Below are 19,862 nucleotides of genomic sequence, written 5' to 3'. Positions count from 1 at the left end.
CCCATTAAAAAGACCAGGTTTGCTGTCTTGGCTCCAGAGCCATTCCAAACACCACTGCTATTTTTCTTCCCCCAGCATTTCTTTCACCTGCCTTTTTTTCTTCTTTTTTTTTTTTTTCCATGCCAAATCTATTAATATGTGTTTTAACCAGTTAACTTTGGAACCAAAATATTAACTGCATAAGAGGCAGGTTTATAAAATATGTATTGGAGCAGGGAATATAAAATGCCCCCAATTTCATAGCAGAAAAAAAAAATGTATAAAGTGCTGAGTGAAAATTGAGAAGGACCCAACTTAAATCTTTGAAAATCACTGCCAGTTCCTATGTGCTGTATTTTTTTTTACTTGGAAGGCTCAATCCAGTCCAGATGAGGTCATTTGGTTGGGAGAACATGTGTCCATGCAGAGCCAGGAGGCAGGGAAGCCTGCAGGATGCTCTGGCTTCAGGGTGCTGAGCTGCCAGGGTGCAGTGGTGGGAGCAGGGCAGGCAGACCATCTGTGTGTTGATCCTGGCATCAGAGCATGGCTCTGGGGTGGAGGTGTTGTAATCTTCGAGCTGATTTCTTTTGAAGGCAGGCAGGACAGTGTAGCTTTTGTGTCCTCAGCTGTTTGCTGAATGGGGTAAGTAGAGGCAAAGCTTGATGTGCTCTAATAACCTGGGGACAGGGGAGTATATTTAGTTAGGGGTGTCTTTGGTTACTTGTTCATCTGACTTCATGCAACAAAGAGCCTGTTATTTTGTTTGCCCAGCTCTATCTTTGAGCTTGTCATGTTTAACCCTTGCCCTCTCAGCACCTGATACTTGCTCAGCACCATTTTACTTTCTCCTCCTTCTGCTCCTTAGTCTTCCCTTGCTCCTCTCACCAACCGAGATCAGTATCTAGGCCATTTGTGTCTAAGAAATGTCACTTTTTTCTCTGGGAGCTCCATCTCTGCTGCTCAGTGCTCCATCCCAGCAGGTGGGGAATGTCCTGTGTCCTCCCCAAGAAGCCTTGTCTGTCCTGCTGCCCCTCTCCCCCTCTCCCCACCTTCCTGCCAGCAGCCTGTTTGCCAACACTTTGCACGAGGAAGCTGCCTCTATAAAAATAAACCGTGCTGAAATCTGAGAGAGAAACCACGCCAGCCTCACACTTCATTATTGGTAATGTCAGCCTATTTGATTTCCATTTGCAAACAGTAGCCTGCATATGTTCTTCACCATGTACCCCATCTCCCTGTGCCTTATTCTGTGAAAATTCAGGTTCCCCATACGTGTTGCTAAGTCTGCTTTGTGGTTTGCTTGCTCTGGGCCACAGACACCCCTGCTTCACAATTAAAGTGTGGAAAAAGCCTGTTAAGTCTCTGATTTAATTGCCTGGTCACTTAGGACTAACACAAGGTTGCCATCTGCAACAGGCTTGAGCCTCTTCTCCCACCTCCTCTACCTTTATAAGATTTTACTCCTCGCAGCTGGCTTTTATTGCTGATTTACAGCAGAAAAAGCCAGCAGAGACAGACCTGTATTTCCTGTTTTTAACCCCAATGTGCAGTGCCATATGGGCATTGCTCAGGGAGGGCTGGATGTGCAGACAACACTCCCCTGCACCTCCAACATTGCCTGGCTGTTACGGTGTCTGCCTGGGTTGAGAACGTAGGATGAAACTCAGTTTTGCAGGAGATGTCTCTATTAAAAACAACAGAAAAAAAAAAAAAAAAAAAAAGAAAATGATGAAGGGGGAGAAGTAAGACAAGCCAGGCTTTCTACCAGTAGGGAAGCACTGCATTGTGGCTTTTAAAACCCCAAACCTGAGTTGACGTCCATGTCTCCACACAAGGATGAGCTCTCAGATGGGTCCAACAAGTGCTGGCAGCAACAAGGGGCCCCCAGGAAGGCTCAGGGAGGGGGGATGTACCCAGAGCTTGAGGAGGAGATGCCTGTATTGACTTTCACTCGATTTACTGGAGCAATTGAGTTTGTCAGTGAAATGTGAGAGGGGCTCAATCAGCTGTCACACTGAGACACTCCTGTCACTACTGTCAATAGCTTCGAGTTTCTGATCCTTTCTCAGATTAGCTCAGTGCCAGAACATCAAATGAAAAGCTGTTTGGGGCATGGGGAGGGGAGAAACTCTGAGCAGTTATCTAGGAATCAGTTTACAGACTTCAAAGCACTGCCAGGTTTATTCTGATGGCCTATAGCAATGTGCTGGGATCCTTAATGCATTTGGACTGTAATGTAGACTCTCCTCTTCAGCCCCATGTTCACTCATGAATTGGGAGGCAGGAATGGAAGAAAAAGGAAGGCTCCCTCGCAGAGAACCCAAATGGCATGCAAATGGCCTGCCTCCTCTGGAAGAACTGTTTTTTAGCTTGATGGAATAAGTTGCTTTTCTTACGTTTCGTCCTGAAGGACTCCTCTGTGTTTCTCTCAGCACCAAATGGAGACTTTTTCTGGCAGAACTGGGTTATGTAAAAGCAATCACCCCCAACAATAGGACAGGAGTGAAAGTAAGTGGGACAGGTTCGCCAAGTAGAAAGTATGAAAGGGAAAACGAGGGAGGTTTAGCTAACCCATCTGAGCACTTTTTAGCAGTGTTGGGCCTCGAGAATGTGCATTTCTTTTTCTATAACATGGCAAAAGCTTTGTAGTCCATGAAGATCTTCCAAGATCTTTTCCTTGAAGTTTTACTGGTAGGATCTGAGACAGCCTTTACTGAGAATCTTTCCATCATAAGTCAATATGAATGAATGAATATGTCTCTTTTTGTAGGAAGAACAGGCCATCAGGAGACTTCTTAAAAAATAATACGTCAAGGAATTGAGAACTCTTTTTTCTCTGTTCACACTGAAACAGCTTATGGCAAGGTGAACTCACCCATTTGTACAGAAGAGGGTAATGCTAATCCTATTAGAAAAATAATCTACCACCAAAAAATAATAATAGTAGGGGTGGAGAAGGAATCCTTTTTAGGCCAATTCTCAGAGTAATTCCTGTGTATTTACTCTTTCCTTGTTAGGGTTGCAATGTTAAACATTTTGCTATCACTACATGAATTACAAAGATTACTATTTTCCTTTCACATTCCTAAAGAAATTAAAGAAGAGAAAAGCTACATTCTAACATTATTGGTAGAGGGTTTTGTCTTTTAGGGAATTCTTCTCTTTTTTTGATAAATGTTGTCTCAGAGTGAGGCAGTGTCCATATAGATTTTTTCCTCTAATGTAATTTTAAAATTTCCATTTTTCCCTTGTAACTCAAATCCATTAGCAAGTTTCTTTTGACTTCAAAACATTAAAAAATTTCATCTGTTCCTCATTCAAGATCACCACTATCCTTCCCATGCAGAAACTGCAACTGCATTCCACTGCTTAATATTTAAGCAAGTCTCTCCAGAGCAAGTTATACCTTCCCTCCTCCTTGAAAAAAAACTCAAAACCAGCCCAGTTCAGAGTGTGATCTTTAATACCAGAGGGAACCCTGCTTGATTCTCTTGGTTTCATGAATGTGAAAAGGCCATGGAGAAGTATGCTAAAGGCATTAGGAAGGGAAAAAAAAAAAAAAAAAAAAGAAACCCCTCACCACATTCTCCTTATAGAGTATTTCTAAACGAGTGCTGGATACATACCTTTCCTTGACCTTTTCCTTAGATTAGTGCTATAGGCAGCTGTTGTGCTTGTGTTACACATTCCAGTGCAGGGACTGAGTCTCCAACAAGGTAGAGGGGGGTTTGGGATGTGTGTGTGTGTGTACACGTGCGTGTGTTTGTTACTCAACCTCTTAGCCAAAGGTCTTCCATGTTGGTTTTAGCTCTCTCTGTTTTTTTCAGTTTCCAAGGGGAGGTGTGGCTGTTTGTGCACTTTGTTTATGTTCACAGGATGACAGGAAACCTAAGAGCTTTCAGTGAATTCAGATATACTCTGGAAGAGGTGCGAATCTCCAGCCATTTGGATTTAAAAGCTTTCATTAAGTCTGAGAATAGAGGAAGAAAATAAACATCTCTGTGCTTTCTAGCTGCAAAGGGATGAAAGGTTCTCAGCCTGTGGGCCCCCAGAATGGATGCCTACAAAGGCAGGAATTAGAGGAGAGATAAAAAAAGCTGGAATTGCGGGTAAAAAAAAAAAAATCTTAGAGCTGCTGCTCAAGTTGTATTTGGTCTCCATTTTACTGAGTCCCCTTGAGCAGTTGGCCTTGGTAAAACCCCGATGGAGCAGAGCGACCCCATCACGCACAGAATGGGCTTCACGGGAGGAGCGATGCCTCTAACAAAGGCACGAAGGCAGCTCTAACAAAGCCATGAAGGCAGCTCTAACGACTCCGGCTAATTGCATCCACCCCCGCAGAAAGGGACGCTGCCAGGGAGGATGCGCTCACCCCCTCCGTGCCTGACCTCCCTCGCCTGGGAAGGCAGATGGGCGACGGCCACCGCGGGCAGATGCGGAGAGGGACGCGTGTCTGCTCTGTGTCACCGCGGGAGGGGTTCAGTGTCACCCAGCCGAGGTCTGGCCAGTACAACTGTCTGTTTCTATCATAAAGTGAGAGGGGTTATCAAACTTCCCCTGCCTCTGCCCATCTGTGGGCTCCTTGGGGCAGGTACTTCCCTCAGATCGCGTGTTTGTGCAGTGCCTAATTGCAGATGCAAGGGTAATATAAATAATAAGGTTAAAAGTCACTCTTCTTGAGGGGAGGTGAAAAGGGAACGGAAATGGGGCTGCTACTCAGCTTCCTGACTTTTCCTGGAGTCAAAAAGAGAGTGCAAAGGGTATTGCAGGATATGTCGGAGTATTTAGTCTTGAATCATTTGCCATCCTGTTTTTATTCCCTTGCAGATGTATTTCAAAGAAAGTGTTTAGATGGAGCTGATGACCTCTCTTATGGCTGAGGTTGCCTGTCACTTCCTATGATAAGTCCCTCATTTGATTGTTTGGGCTGTGGCAGCCCCCAGTGTTAGAGCTGAAGCCTCCCCTACAGCACGCCAGACTCCCACCGAGTTCATTTCAGAGGAGGGGGATTTTCAGTGCGCTGCTAAAACCATGATGGCTTTTATCATTTGGGAAGAGGATCCCTACTTTTTCATCTTTCAATCTCTAAAAAGCTCATTCCAGGTGTGCTGTTGCACACCAGTCCTTAAAAGTGAGGATGAGCTGTGAGTTGAAGTGGTCCCACATGCTGGGCACTACCCAGGGTGCTGCCTCCAATCCTCCCTAACACAAAGTTTGCCTGAGAAGCAGTAGCAGTCCAGCTGTCCTTATCCTGGAGAAAAGAAGGATCACAGTTGCTCGTAGCTTATTGCTCTCATCCTGAAAGGAGGTGGTAGTCGGATGGGGATTGGGTTGTTCTCCCAAGGAACTAGTCACAGGGCAAAAAAAAAAAAAAAAATGGCCTCAAGATGCAACAAGAGAGGTTTAGGTCAGCTATTAGAAAAAAATTCTTCACTGAAATCTTTGCCCTGCCCACACAGGGGCTGTGGAGGTGTTCCCCACCCCTGGAGGCATTTAAAAACTATGTAGATGTGGCACTTGAGGACATGGGTTAGTGGTGGCCTTGCCAGTGCTGGATTAACAGTGGGCTCAATGATCTCAGAGATCTTTTCCAACCCAAATGATTCTGTGACTCCCTCTGCACAATGGGCTGTGTCAGCATGAGCAGAAAGTCATGCCCATTCTTAATCGTTCTATGATCATTCCAGCAACAGCAATATCATGGAAAAAAACCAAATTAGTAGGGGAGGCAGCAAGAGAGTTGCAATTTTAGGACATCAGAGGACTTGAAGACTTTGTGTGTTGCACTGTTGGTAGGCACCATCACAGGTTGTAGTGATGTCCTTCTAGGGATGTGTTTAGGTTTTCCCATGGACATGTTCCAATGATGTCAAGTGATGATAAAGCATTGTTGTGAAAGAATTTTGTGGAAAAGTTATCCATTTCTCTTGCTATTTTTTTGTTTGTTTATTTGTTGGTTTTTAATGTGTGTAGGATTACATGAGAGTTCCTGTGCTTTGTTCAGTACTCATTCTGTTGCTGTCGATTCATTATCAACCAATTGCCATAAGAGAAATTCACTGGCTCCATGGATAGGTACAGCAATTCCAGAAATTATCAGTGTCTGAATAAGGCCACTAGTCAGGTTTTGATGGCAGTAGTGGTGTTGCCTCTGATTCCAATCCTGTGTAAACACCATCTGGGTGTTCCAGAAGTTGCACTTACTTGCTGGGCATTACATGTAAATAGTAATTTACTCAAAATTACTATTTCTATTTTTAAGTTCCTCCAGGTGTCTCGACCTGTATTTCTCCAAACCTTGTACAGTGGCATCTCAGTTGAACGGGGGCCCTTACTGTTTTTCTGTAACAATAATGAGGTTACTTGTTCCATACTCATTTTCACTTTCCCTTATCTACCCAAGATGATGAGCCAAATTGTTTCCTGCTTAAATCTGGTCTTTGCTGTCCCACTGAAAATAATTTTGAACTCTGTTTCTCTCCAGCCTTGATGAGTCATCCTGGAGCTTGGCTCTGAGTCCCTCATCTGATAAGAGGCAGTAGAGGAAATTCCCAATCTCAGAGACTGGTGCCAAGAGAAATCCATTAGCAATCATGATAAGAGATTCCAGTTATTCCAACAACTCAGGGCTTATAGTTATTGAAAACAATGCTTGCATTAACATATCTATGTACATAAGTGATTTTTTCTATAAGATTTAAGACTAAAAGTGAATGGACTTATTTTTTTCTCTTGAATAATGTAGTTTCCAATGAGTGTTGGAATTTTCCTTCACCAGTGTTTTACTTACTGCTGTGGAAAGGATGCTCACAGCAGAGCTTAAGTGAAGATGGCCTCTTCAGAAATGAAGAATCCATTTAACTTTGTTCCCAGCTGTCCCGTATTGGAGATGTGGACCTCTCTTCCTCTCTCACTTTCCTCCTTCTCTTCATCTCTGATGATAGTTGCAAATTTTCCTTTTGTATCCACCGACAATTAACCAGTAATGACAAAGGTGGTGGAACACAATTTCCCTTTGCTTTCCACATTTAATATGTAGCAGTGAGAATATTTCCATTCTTGCTCTGCCAAAGTTCCTAATTTTCCTTGTTCTTTTCAATTTTCCCAAGCATCAACATTTGAATATTAACATCCTATGTATCTTCTCCACTTAGCACTCAGCTGGATCCAGAGGTGGAAGAACAATTGGTTTGCATGGGCTGAGTTTTTATTTGGGACCTCCATAGTCAACTCATGTGATTTTTAATAATGCTATGCTATGAGGTGTGCAGCAGTTTGTATTTTTCTCCCCCCCTTTTTTCTTTCTTTTTTTTTTTTTTTTACATCAGTATCAGTGAGTGATGAGGCTTAAATTATAAAGTCCCTGAAACTCAGAAGGCACATAAATAGAATCTAATTTGCCTGATTTTAATTCAGATTTTAAGGAGCCTGATCCACAATTCTCAAACATTTTGAATTTAGCAGTATTAGCAACTCCAGTTATAATGCTGCTGGTAGTGGCTCACATATAGTTATGATTTTTAATCCTCAATCATGTATGATTCAGTACCAAATAACTCTTCCTTCCATGTCAGCAACTGCAAGACACATTCCTTTGAAAAGCTGAATCCTCTTCCTAAATCTGCGATACATACATTGACCCATTTCTCTGCTCCCTTCCAACACTCCCAAGACCAAATGTTTAAAAACTAAACTTTCTGCTCAGTGGTTCTGATGACCCCACCTTATCTTTCATATTACATACAAACAGAGGGCTTGCACCATGTGGCTGTCTTTTCCTACAGAAAGAGAAAATTACATTTTTCCATTCTCACATTCTAAAATAGCTATAAAACCCCCTGAACACCAGTCTCTAACACACTATTTGAAGTAAGACTGACCTCAGATTTTAATTTTTTTTTTTCATCCAGTAGCTCCAAATGTACTTCTCTGGTTTGAAAATTGTGCTGACATTTGAATTGAGGTAAGCACAAAAGGGTCTTTCAATTTTCCTGCAGGATTCTGAAATAGTAGAAAGTACTGGAGTTGCATTTTAAAGATGTTATCTTCAGCAGTGAGGCTGACAAATCATCGCCTTATGCAGGCAAGGGGACTGTGGATGCAATTAGTTGAAATTGAATGGGAAACTCGTTACATTTGTGAGAATTAGCAGCAGTTCATATGATTTCTAAAAAAAAAATAAATCCCTGCCTGCTGAGCAGGCATCAGCCCTACCAAGTGCAATGGAGCAGCCTCAAGCCAGGTGCTGACAAGAATTTCCTGATCTCCCTGTGACCCCCATTGCGGGAGGTGAGCTGGAGAAATTAGCAGGGATGCAGGGGGACGAGAAGATGGTCTGTTTATTTCTCCTTGCTTGAAAAATGTGTGTGGCTGTCAGGGCCGATGTGTTTTTGTGACACCCAAGCTGCCTCGGCACTGCTTCTTGTGGACTACATACTCATCTTTTATCAGGAGGATGGTGGCGTGGTGAGAGACATCCTCTTCACAGAAAGTCAGCTCAGCATTGCTGCACAAGCATTTGGAGGGCTCAATTCCTTTTATTCCTCCTCTCTGAAGAGCCCTTTGCCCAAGTTTTTTTTTTTTTTTCCCCTTCTTTTCTAAAGACTGAGAAATGCCTCAGGAATGCACTTGCTCTCTCTCCCAGACTGGCTCTCCCAGTGATGTATTAATTAGCTGGAGCACTGCACACTAACGAGCAACTGCAGGCTGATCTCGTTAAACATTAATGCTTAACTAGAAAAGCAAGAGCTGTTAAAGATACGCCACTCAATGTCATCCATGTCCAAATGTAAAAGAAGTCAGCGGCTGAGCTGCTGGCACTTGAGTTTCCAGAGGGAGTGAGAAGGGACAAGTGGCAAACTTCTCTTTTCCAGAAGAGCCAGATGGGAGCACCTGGACCACAGAGGAGTTTCCATTCTTCTCTGACTAACTTTAACACAGAACCCAGCCCTTTTCCAGGGAACAGCTCTCTCTCAGGGAATTAGATGGGCAAGTTCTTGTGCCCACACTGCTTCTCCAGCCTTTTCCATACCTTGTTTTTAGTGGTCAGGTCCTAAAACCAGCACAGGTCTGCTCCTTAACCACTATTTAACCACAAGCAAATGGTTCAGGCCCGTGTTTTCAAACATGAAAGTTTCATGTCAGGTAGTTACACCTCAATGCGGTCATCCAAATTAGTGGTTGTCTTCATTATTATTGACTTTGCTGGATATTTTAAGCAACACCATTGGAAAATACTGACCTTATCACCTCTTAGTTTCAGTTTACCCTTGGAGGAACTTGTTAGGGCAGCTTTTGATATTGTGAGGCTTTGGCTTTTCTCAGGGAAAATATCTTGACTACCTCATGAGGAGCTTTCAGCGTGTTTGTTCATTAACCAGCTGGAAATACTGCTGATGAAAGGGGATCAAGCCTGAGCCTCCTGCCCAAGGAGCCCTGCTCTTCTCCAGGAACGTGCTGTTACAACCCAGCTGTGCATGAGTAGTTGCCATCGGTGCTTCTGCCCTTCATTTGCATAGGCAAAAATGGGATTTTTTTATGCACTGTCTTAATGACTGCTACATGCAAATCAAACACAGAGTTTTGCATGAGTATCTGCGCTCAACTTACCATGGAGTTACCTGGCATAGCCAGAGTATAAGATATGTTTCAGGATCTGCAACAGATGTAGCAGCCTCTTAACTTACTCTCTGCCTCCACCTCCTCTCCAATATAGTAACATAAACACAGCAGCCAGTATTTTTCCTTGCTGTCCAGCTCTTTGCATTATGCAATTTGATTTCAATTGATAATTCATTAATCATTTCTTATCGTAGTTAATATTTGCCCAGCTTGCTACTGTGCAGCAAGGGTGATGGGAGGGGCAGGAGCAGGAAAGTGAAAGATACAGTCAGGGAAGCACAAAATACGTGGGAAAATAGTCTTGAAAAACAGACTCTTCCCTTTCCCTTCCCTTCCCTTCCCTTCCCTTCCCTTCCCTTCCCTTCCCTTCCCTTCCCTTCCCTTCCCTTCCCTTCCCTTCCCTTCCCTTCCCTTCCCTTCCCTTCCCTTCCCTTCCCTTCCCTTCCCTTCCCTTCCCTTCCCTTCCCTTCCCTTTCCCTTCCCTTTCCCTTCCCTTCCCTTCCCTTTCCCTTCCCTTTCCCTTCCCTTCCTTTCCCCTTCCCTTCCCCTTCCCTTCCCCTTCCCTTCCCCAGCAGTTTTAAAGAGTTCATCCAATGTTCTCAAGACAAACCCTCCTTAGATCATCATCAAGGCAGCTGCAGCCATATGGAGAAGGTTTTTTTTGTTACTCTCCAAGCAGTGCCTTTTTCTCCCTGAGGAAGTGAAAGGGTTACTGCAGCCCTGTTGGGATTTTACTGTTGTTTTTTTGTTTTGGTTTGGTTTCTTTCGTCCCCTAGCGTGATGCTCCCTCAGACTGTGCTTAAAAGCCACTGGACTTGATTTCCTCTCTAATGGTGTTAAGGCTGGAACTGGAGCTGCCTCTGCTGCCTGGTCCTCCTCCTGCCCATGTCTTCAGACATTATGTCACAGCTCCTGGGGTTGCTTGCTGACTCCAGCCGCCCTCCCCAGGGGATGGAAAGCAGGTTCCCCTCCCCGTGGCAGCAGCAGTGCCCACATTTAAGAAGCTGTAGTGCTGAGCCGTGACTGCATTAGTTCTGCTACATTAGAACAGCAGCAAAGAGCTTAATTTAATTCGCTGGCCTGTATACCGACACCTGAGGGCCACTAATTCACTGTCACGTATTCTCAGTGAAACCAGGCTCTTTAGTGTTCACTTTTTTCTTTTTTTTTCTTTTTTTTTCTTTTTTTTTTTTTTTTTATTATTAGAGGAGAGCCTTGCAAGGCAAATGCTCATTTTCTAGGGCTAGAGAGAAACATTTCCTTCCAAGGATCATGGCAGGTCAGGATGACTCACTTTTGCCCATGTCCACAAGGGATGGAAGATCACACATCTCTTTTTTTCTTTTTTTTTTAATTTCTTTTTTCCTTTGAAATGTATAAATTGATCTCAGTTCTGTCATTTTATGGTTAGCAGCATCCATTAAAAAGTTGATTCACGCTGATATATGAGTGGCCCTAAAACATTTATTCACCACAGGCTGTATTTGGACATCATTCAAGGGCTTTGAGCCTATTAGACTCTTCAGCCCTCTGTGTCTTCTCCAGTGATAGCATCAAGTCCTGTAGTAGCATTTTCTATGCAGTAACTTCCAAGAATCAAGCCTTGCCTGTGTTGTTTGCGCATGAAGACCCATTAGGCTAAATTAATCCCCAGGGTAAATGTACAGACTTCAACAGAATGTTATCAGGGATAAATTAGGCCTATTGATTTTTAATGAGGTTCTTACCTGAATAAAGAAAATAGAGTTTCTCTTCTGTTCTGGTCTATTGTTCTGCTGCAAGCATCACCAGAAGCGCTTGCTTTGATCCTGAATTTTTAAACCTGGAAATTTTACATTTCTAAAAGGATTAGGAAACATTTTTCTTTCTCCCTGTTAAATGTGAGCAATGCCATTGTACAGTGGAATACATTTCCCTGAATTTACACATCTCAAAGTATCTTTTTTTCTGCAAACCAAGTGAATAGATTGCCTGAAAAATTACAGACTTCCCGTAGTTTAATGCTGACCTCCTCCTTCAGAGACCACCCTCATCACAAGGGGTTTAATCCATGCTAATGAATTTCTACAGAAATAATTTTGAGAAGTACAAAGTGATTTTTTTTTTCCTTTAGCTGATCTGGCTGAGATAATTCATGTCTTGTTGTTTCATGCCAAGGATTTCTAGTGTCACCCCACTGTCTGAGCTGTCAGGTGGGTAATCTGGGGGTCACTCCACATCTCCAGTGGAGACACATCCTCTGACCCCCCTGGGTAGCAGCTCTTAAGAACAGAAGGATGTTACAAATCCCATGCTGTTTCCTGGGAGGGTGGTTCACAGTTGATCCCAGGTATGGACATTCACAGACAGGTCTTGGCAGGTGGCTTCTCTCTGTCATTGTCATCAGTGCCTCTGCTCTCCATGGGAAGACAGAGAAAGCAAATTGTTTATAATTTAGTCTCTATGCCCAGAGGTTTGAAAAGAAACCATTCTGTGATTCTGAAAAGTGACCCTTCCATCAGGTTGTGGTTGATTTTAGAGCAAGAGTTGCTCCCAAAGCCGCTGCCCCTGCTGAGGTCTGGGTGTGTGGAGATGGAACCATTGCTGTGGTTCATTGGTGGCATTCAAAAACAAGTGGGGCCTGTGTCATCACAGCCCTGTGGTGGCATGCATGGCTGCAGGGAGCACATGTGAGTATCCAGGTGCCCTTTTAGATGTCCCTTCACCGTAGGTCCTCATGTGACTGGAGATTTTTTTTTTTTTTTTTTTATTCTGCCCTTCACCGTAGGTCCTCATGTGACTGGAGATTTTTTATTTTTTTTTTTTTATTCTGCCCTGTAAAGGAAACTTTTCCATTACACCCAAATCTCTCTGGAGGCCCAAAAATACTGGTTAATTTGCATCCTTTATAATGTTTAATTTAAACTTTTAGCTTTCAAAATGAAGAAGCATTTGTTCATTTCCTAAAAACTATTAGCTATCTGTTGGGAATAGACTTTGTTTAATAATTGGTTGGCTTGGCTTTAACCACTGATCTAAATGGCAGCATGTCTGCAGACTCTCAAGTCATCAGTTCGTATTCCCAAATGTGCCTTGTTAGTGGAAGAAATATTTATATTTACTCAGAAGTTCCAACAGAGGTTGTCTGTGCCCTTCTAGCACACATGATCAAGGCCAATGGTTTGAACACTGGCGGTACAAACTTTGAGTCAAGAAGTTGTACTTCTTGAATATATTTTTTACTCAATCTTTTCTTTTTTTCTATTTTTTTTTTACTTTTTAATGTACTTTCACTATATACATATAGCCATATATATATATATATGAATACACATTTTCACTATATACATGTAGAAGGGTATATGGGTCTTTTGCAGAGTCTACATGAGATTTTCCTCTCTTACAATTTGTGATCTCAGGTCTGTATCTTTAACTTTTCTTTATCTTGATAAACCCCATAATCCCTGCAGTTCCCTGGGCTGTGGAAGAGAGCTGTTATTTTCTAGTGCTTTGCATTGCAATTCCTTCTGTAGCATTTCATAGCAAAAGTAAAAGGAAACCCAAAATGTTTAAATTGGAATTTTCCTTTGGAAAAGCAATCGTGGAGGAATATTCATGCACTGCCTGGCTCAGGTCCTTATTTAAGTAACACAAAACACCAGATGTAAACTTCTTACAGGCTTAAGTGTGGGATTTGGAAAGCGATTCTTCTTTTTCACGAGCACGTCTTCCTTCCCAGAAAACACCACAAAACACTTCACCAAACCCGTCATCGGCAGCAGAGATAAGGAATGCTCCAATGCAGAAACATACCCTAAAAAGGGAAAGGCCAATATTGACTTGCAGGGAAGCTTAAGCCCTTTAAACTCACCCCTTGGACAAGGAGAATCAATGTCTCTTGTAAAGAAATCTCTTGTAAAAAAAAGAAGCACTGTTACTGTTATAGAGCAGGCTGTTAAGCTATGCTAACAGTCGCATATTTTCTATTCAAAACTGTACCACTGTGTATATAAACACGGGAAGGTTTTGTTGCTGTATATGTCCAGATTTTTGACATGCGTAGGTGGAGCCGCCGCAGGAAAGCCTATTCGGGAGCTGGGAGCAGCTGCCCTAATGGAATATTATTGACTTTAGTTACATCAGGGGCTAAATATAGATCGAGCTGCAACGTACACAGGGCTGTGTCTGACAGCCAGGACAGAATGTGCTGCTCGACGGACAGACAGATGGACATTGCTCCTGCGCAGATGCTCCTTTTAGGTCAGGGAGATCTCCTGGGCTCTTTCACCCGGCGCCACGACTCCTGTGGGTATCCTGCCACTGGCCAGCCAGGGCTACCGATTTGGCTCCAAGGAAAGATGTGGTCTTAGTCTGGATTTGGACACATCTCCTGTAGGCACCTGTTGGCAGGGCTCCCCAAGTCAGTGAAGTTGTATTGATTTATGTGTGGTAAGGGACTGATACCAGCAGCTAAAAAACTACAAGGAATAGTTATACCTTGAATATTTTGCCCTGGCCTTCCTCTATTTCAATCCTCAATCCCTCTGTTCCACCCTCTCTCCCATCCAATTGTGCTTTTGTGCTATTTAGAATTTGTGATGGCATCCCTCCTTCTGAGCTGACACATCCCTGAAGTTTTGTATTTGAAGGCAAAACCTGCAAATCCAGCAAATATTCCTCAAAAGCCCTTTTGCAGCCTGGACTGAAAAAAAGAAACAAAAAAAGATCCATGTGTGCCACATCTGTGCACACAACAGGAGAGTCTGTCCCTCTGCTAACCTTCACGGAGAAGCAGTGTGGAGAGATCATCTGTAACATTTCGTCTTGCTTCTTTGGGGCTGGAAAAGCTAGAAAGGAGCCTGTTCTTTCTCTTGCTTGAATGAGGATGAAGCCTTTCTAGGAAATTGGATTTTAATCATTTTTTTTCTCCCTGCCTCCAACCCTTGGCTGCTATTTTTAAGCTGGGAGAGCACTGGTATTGAAAGGGGTGTGCGTATCCTGACAGGCTTTATAGAGGAGCATCACAGGGCTGCAGTGCAGCTCAGTGCAGCAGTGTTAAAGAACTCTGAAGACCTGGCAAGCCACGGGGATGCTGAAGGCTATGCCCAAAGTGCCCAGAAGTTCAGACAGTCTTCTGTATTTTCCTTTCTGGGAGGGAAAGCCCAAGGCTCTTGTATCATAGGAAGTGACAGTTCTGAAGTGAAGCAGGTTTAATAGTCCGAAAGCACCAGATTTGTGATTCTTTGGGAGAAAAGGAGTGTGCACTTTTCCCTCACTGCTGTTTGATCCTGCAGATTTAAATCCAGCTAATGTGCACAGACAGGACCTGTGTGGTGTCCCAGGTGGTTTATGGCTGCACAAAACATTTAGGCCAGAGCTAGAGAGAATCATCTGCTCATATGTGCAGTGACCTACATGAACCAGTATTTTTTATGAGAAACCATTTAAAGGCTTTGGGGTCATAAGAAACCCTACAGCAACACAAGGCAGGGATTGATCCAATTTATCAGACTCTATTTGCCTTCTTCTTTATAATCTCTAAGAGATCTAGAATATTGTAGCTTTGTTTTCTCTCGTATCTCTAGTCCTTCCAAATTCATTGAAAATACACACAACCCAGCAAACCCCGGCTACGTGGGAAAGGACTGCACATACTATTATTATTATTATTATTATTATTATTATTATTATTATTATTATTATTATTATTATTATTATTGTATTTGGTAAACTCTTATTAGAGCCCATTTTCAATGCTCTGATAATTGCAGATTGTATTTTTGATAGCTGCTTTTGATAACCTGTGGAGTAAAACTGCACACTCCCCTCCCATTCAGTCTTTGGACAATCATTTTTTTGTCAGGAGTACGAGGAGGGAAGCAGAGTGAGTACATTGTCCTCTTAGATTTATAGTCCAGGAGATAGGTCACAACCCTTAGCCACTTTAAAAATGATCTATACTTCCGAGGCTTGGGGGACAAACATGGGATATATATTGTATTACGCCTCGAGCCACCCTGGGCTGTGAAGGTGGTGCTGATCTGAGTCAGTCATTATCCAATGGCATCTCACCAGAGGGTAGGGAGAGCATGAACAGCCAGGGATGTCATCTCTGCGAGGCTGGTGCTGCTCCAACAGCAGGGATTGATAGTTCCAAGTCCCAGGGGCACTGCTGATCCCTTCAGCAACGTCCCTCCTCAATAAAGAGGCTTTTACAAGGGTAAGGAGACACATCTGGCTCTGTGTGTTTCCTGCAGCAGTGTTGCTACCAGGTGACGTGAGTTTAGTGCCATGGAGAGGGATTAGGAGCTTCACCCATGCAAGATGGTGTGGGCACAGCAGAGCATCACTGCCAGCTCCACCACTATGGCTGGGCCAGCAGCTAAGCCTCACAAATGAAGCCACTTCACTCCTTAACTTTTTTTTTTTTTTTTTTTTTTTTTTAATATCTGCACAGTCAGCTGCAGTGAGACACACTTTGAAATACCAAAAATGGAGTTGCACCCTTTCAGTTCAGAGGAATAAATCCACCCTTCCTCTTCCTGCTCTGCTTCCAAGCACTGAAGTCAGGCTTGGGGAAGCCCTGCTCCTCTGTACTCACATTTCCAGGAGAGAGTGAGTCCTGTGCTGTGATGGGGAGGTGCCTTTGGGTCCTCCAGTGCACGTTCAGTCCTCTGGGGAGTTGATAGAATCCACCGTGTTGAACATGGAGTATCCAGAATCATCTTCTCCTGCTGAAATATTTGGCCCTTGCAAGCATAAAGCCCCATCAGGCTTGCATGTCCCAGCCCAGTATATTGTGGAAGCAGACAGATAAGCTCTGGATTCATTTAGTTTCTTCATGTTGGAAGCAAGGAAAACACCAGTTAAAGCTGAAAATGGAAAGAAACAGAGATTGAATTTTGGATTTTTTTACTAGCAAGTGTTTGTTCCTCTTGTCAAAAGACCTGAGACATGAGGAAATATTACCTAGAGTCCTTTCCTTGCTGAAACTGTGCTTGTCATCTGTATTTCTTTCCCTATCTCTCTTATATTGCTCTTATCATCCTTTTATCAAAAGTCTTCAAAAGAGACCAGCAGAGCTCAGTTCTTGTATCCCCTTGAATTCCAGTGGAAGGGTTACATTTGGTTTTCTAGGAATGACAGAAAAGATTTAAGGCAGAAATAAGCCACTATGGTTTTGGGTTTTTTCGGGGGGGGTTTTGGTGTTTTGTTATTTTTTTTCTGGTCTTCTAAGCCTTTTTTTTTTTTTTTTTTTTTTTTTTCTGTATGCAGGGAGTTAGATTCTTTGAAGGGCTCACTATTGTATTTCACTGCTGAGAAATATGGTGAACCACCCATCTTTCCTGGTAGTGGGTATGGATTCATGCAGGACAGTCCTGACTACCCCATTCTCATCTTTTTGCTTCAAAACCCAGGCCTTAGGTGTGATTATCTCATAGAGATTTCTTAACTTGCATCAACACACATCACCACAGCAATGACAGTGTAAAACTCATAGTTACACACTCCACTCTGCCTGACAACGCACACACATAATTTTTTCTTTCCTCTTCCATATCCATTCACACAGACTCCCCTAGCCCCAAGCCGTGGCAGAAGATAGAAGAGCTGGTGTTGTCTGTTCTCCATCACCTCATCCTCTCTTTGTCTTCAACCCCCACTTCCTCAGATGACCCCACTGTTAAACTAGGTTGAATGGGACCAAGATGTCAGGGAGAAACAATATTTACAGCTGTCATCGTGTTCTTTCTACTTCTATACTCTCTGTCAGTCCCACCTTGTGCTTACTTCAGGCATTTGGAGCTCACACTCTGTAAGATGCCCTGCAAGTTTTTATCACACCTTGCTCAGAAGGACATTTTACTGACTTTAGGCACTCATGTCATAAGCAAAGCATTTGTAAAAATTAAGATATGATCTTGCTGCTGTGTTGTGGGTTACTCCACTTTGCTTTGAAGATTACATGCTGAAAATCATTCCCTGACAGTCACAAAACTGGTGCAGCTTGCAAGGGCTTCCCCAGTCTTAAGCACTAGACGTGGTGCTGGAACACGGCTAAAGCTGGAATGAATTGAAGTATGCCCATTGTATTGAAATCTCTGTGGCCTGTGGCCTGATGCAATACTAATTTTGAGATGTTCCAGATGCCCTTTAATGGTTAGAGCACTCTTAATGCACTGCAGCTGCTGTATTTTGGAATAACTTTTGTTGCCAAATTCCTTCATGTGTAAAAGCAAGGGTGCTTATCTGGTGTAATGGGAAAAAAAAATATTGCAACTGAAAGTATGAACTGAAAGGATTTATGAATCACCATCTACTTTTACTTAAAGCTTGATCATTATCTTTTTCCTTTCTGTATCTACAGACACATCTCTCTGTGCCATCTCTCTAAAGAAATCCATGCTCACATTCCTGCAACACACAGAATTAAATAAAAGAAGCAGACATGCTTAAAAGCTCCACAACTGGACAGTCCCACTTTTAAATGTGTGGGCAGCCTTTGTGCCCATTTGCCATCATTTTCACTTTCCATCACATTTGGCTTGCTTCAGAGAAAAAGTCTGCTGCCAGGATTTCTGCTGGCTGAAACAAGGGTGAAGTTCTGGCCTGATTAAAATCAATGGCAAAGCTCCCAGGAACGAGTAGGAGAGCAGACTGTGATTTGGAGTACTTGGAGGGCGTACACAAAGCAATCACACATAGCAATATAATTGCGGCCATTTGATGGATGCTAAAGTTAGAGATCAACAACCAACAGATAAAAATAGCAGTAAGTTCTGCTGATTCCTAGTTCTGTTATTTTAACTACTGTTGAAAATCAATTCCTTTCCAGCCTTCCAGGACAGGTAAAAACACATCACCTCCCATAGTAAAACTGGAGAATTTTGTTGTCTTGGAATAAATGCTATCCTCCTAGCCATGCTGCTGTGTTGGCATCCTTAATATTTTCCACACGTCCATGCAAGACCTGTTAACATGTTAATGGATTTGTTTGCTTGTCAGGGAAAATTTTGCCCCCCTGCAATGACAGCTTCAAACTCACACTGCAAAAGGGCAGGGCAAGCAGTCACTCAATGGACAAGCACAACACAGCTCTCCCGGCAATAAAGGCTTCGGATTCGAGACGGGTGCCTTGCCACTTTGATCTGCAGCGCTGGTTTAATCATGTTAATGTGCTGTCTAATTATGGTAAACACTGCATATTATTCAAATTAAAAATGTATATTGCTGTTCACGTAGTCAGCCTGCAGACGTTTTCACGCATTAGTGTTTTCTAAGCTGAATGCCCTTTGGTCAGCAGCAGAGGCTGTGTGTTAGCCCATTAGTTAAAAAGGGAGGTGGGTGATCAAATATAGTGGCCAGGCGACTTCGGCCATGTTTTTCTTGGCATGCACTTGGGAGTGAAACAGTTTCTCTGAAGCAAAGGTGTCATGGAAAAATCCTGTGTGAGGTGTAATTCTGAAATCTGCCCTGCGGCCTCTCTCATCAGTACGAAACCATGCCCAGTGTGGTCTTGGATGCACAAGTTTGTCTGCCTTGGGTTGCACCCACCCTAAGAAAAGAGAGATTTTCATAGTCAACGTCTTTGATGGTTCAGACTTTGTTTCCTCCCCTCATAATGGACATCAACTCTTGCTTTCCCAAAAGTTCATCTTGCTTGGTGGGCATCACTGGAGGGTGCCAAACTCATAAATGGGTTTCATCAGAAGCAACAGTCTCTCGTTGCAGTGAAAAGCAATCCCAGTCCTGGTTACTGGTCTGGCAAGCTTGCAATTATAGATCCAGGATATCTCATTAGACAAAGAAGTTTCTAAGATGGGCCCAAGGTGGAAAGTATTCCACTAAATCTAGATATTTTCCCTCTTTGTCTGGGGTTTTTGGGATTGTGTTGTGGTATGCTGTACCTAATGAAAGCATCCATAAATAAACTTGTTATTTAGTGATCTTGTTAATGATAGGAAAAGAATTTAGCACTAATAATAATAACAATAGTCATAAAAATCCCACTCATACTCCCATTACTATTATTAATACTATTAATAGTAATGTCATGTTGGCTCTTGCTGTTATCAGATATCCAATGTGGCTTCTATTGTAAGAGCAGTATCATTCAAATTATTTCACATGACTATGCACTGCAAAGTGTTTACTTAGATATTTCAGTGCTTGCCACATTTTTATACCATTGTTGTGGGTTACAGAGGAAGCTGCTGGGCAGAATGAAAACATAAGAGTACTGGATAGAACTGCTTAACAAGCAGGCAATCCAGAAAAGCTTG

The 19,862-nt window shown here is 42.9% G+C and overlaps 1 protein-coding gene across 2 annotated transcripts in view; it reads left to right on the top strand.

Annotated features, from left to right (window-relative positions):
- Positions 1-19,862, top strand: part of SETBP1 (SET binding protein 1) — a 268,091-nt gene that overhangs the window by 63,526 nt on the left and 184,703 nt on the right. The window lies entirely within an intron of this gene.

The sequence above is a fragment of the Motacilla alba genome, chromosome Z (genome assembly GCF_015832195.1).
Source record: "Motacilla alba alba isolate MOTALB_02 chromosome Z, Motacilla_alba_V1.0_pri, whole genome shotgun sequence".
NCBI classification, from domain to species: Eukaryota; Metazoa; Chordata; class Aves; order Passeriformes; family Motacillidae; genus Motacilla; species Motacilla alba.
Note: the sequence above shows the minus strand (reverse complement) of the source record. Positions and strands in the feature narration are given on the sequence as shown.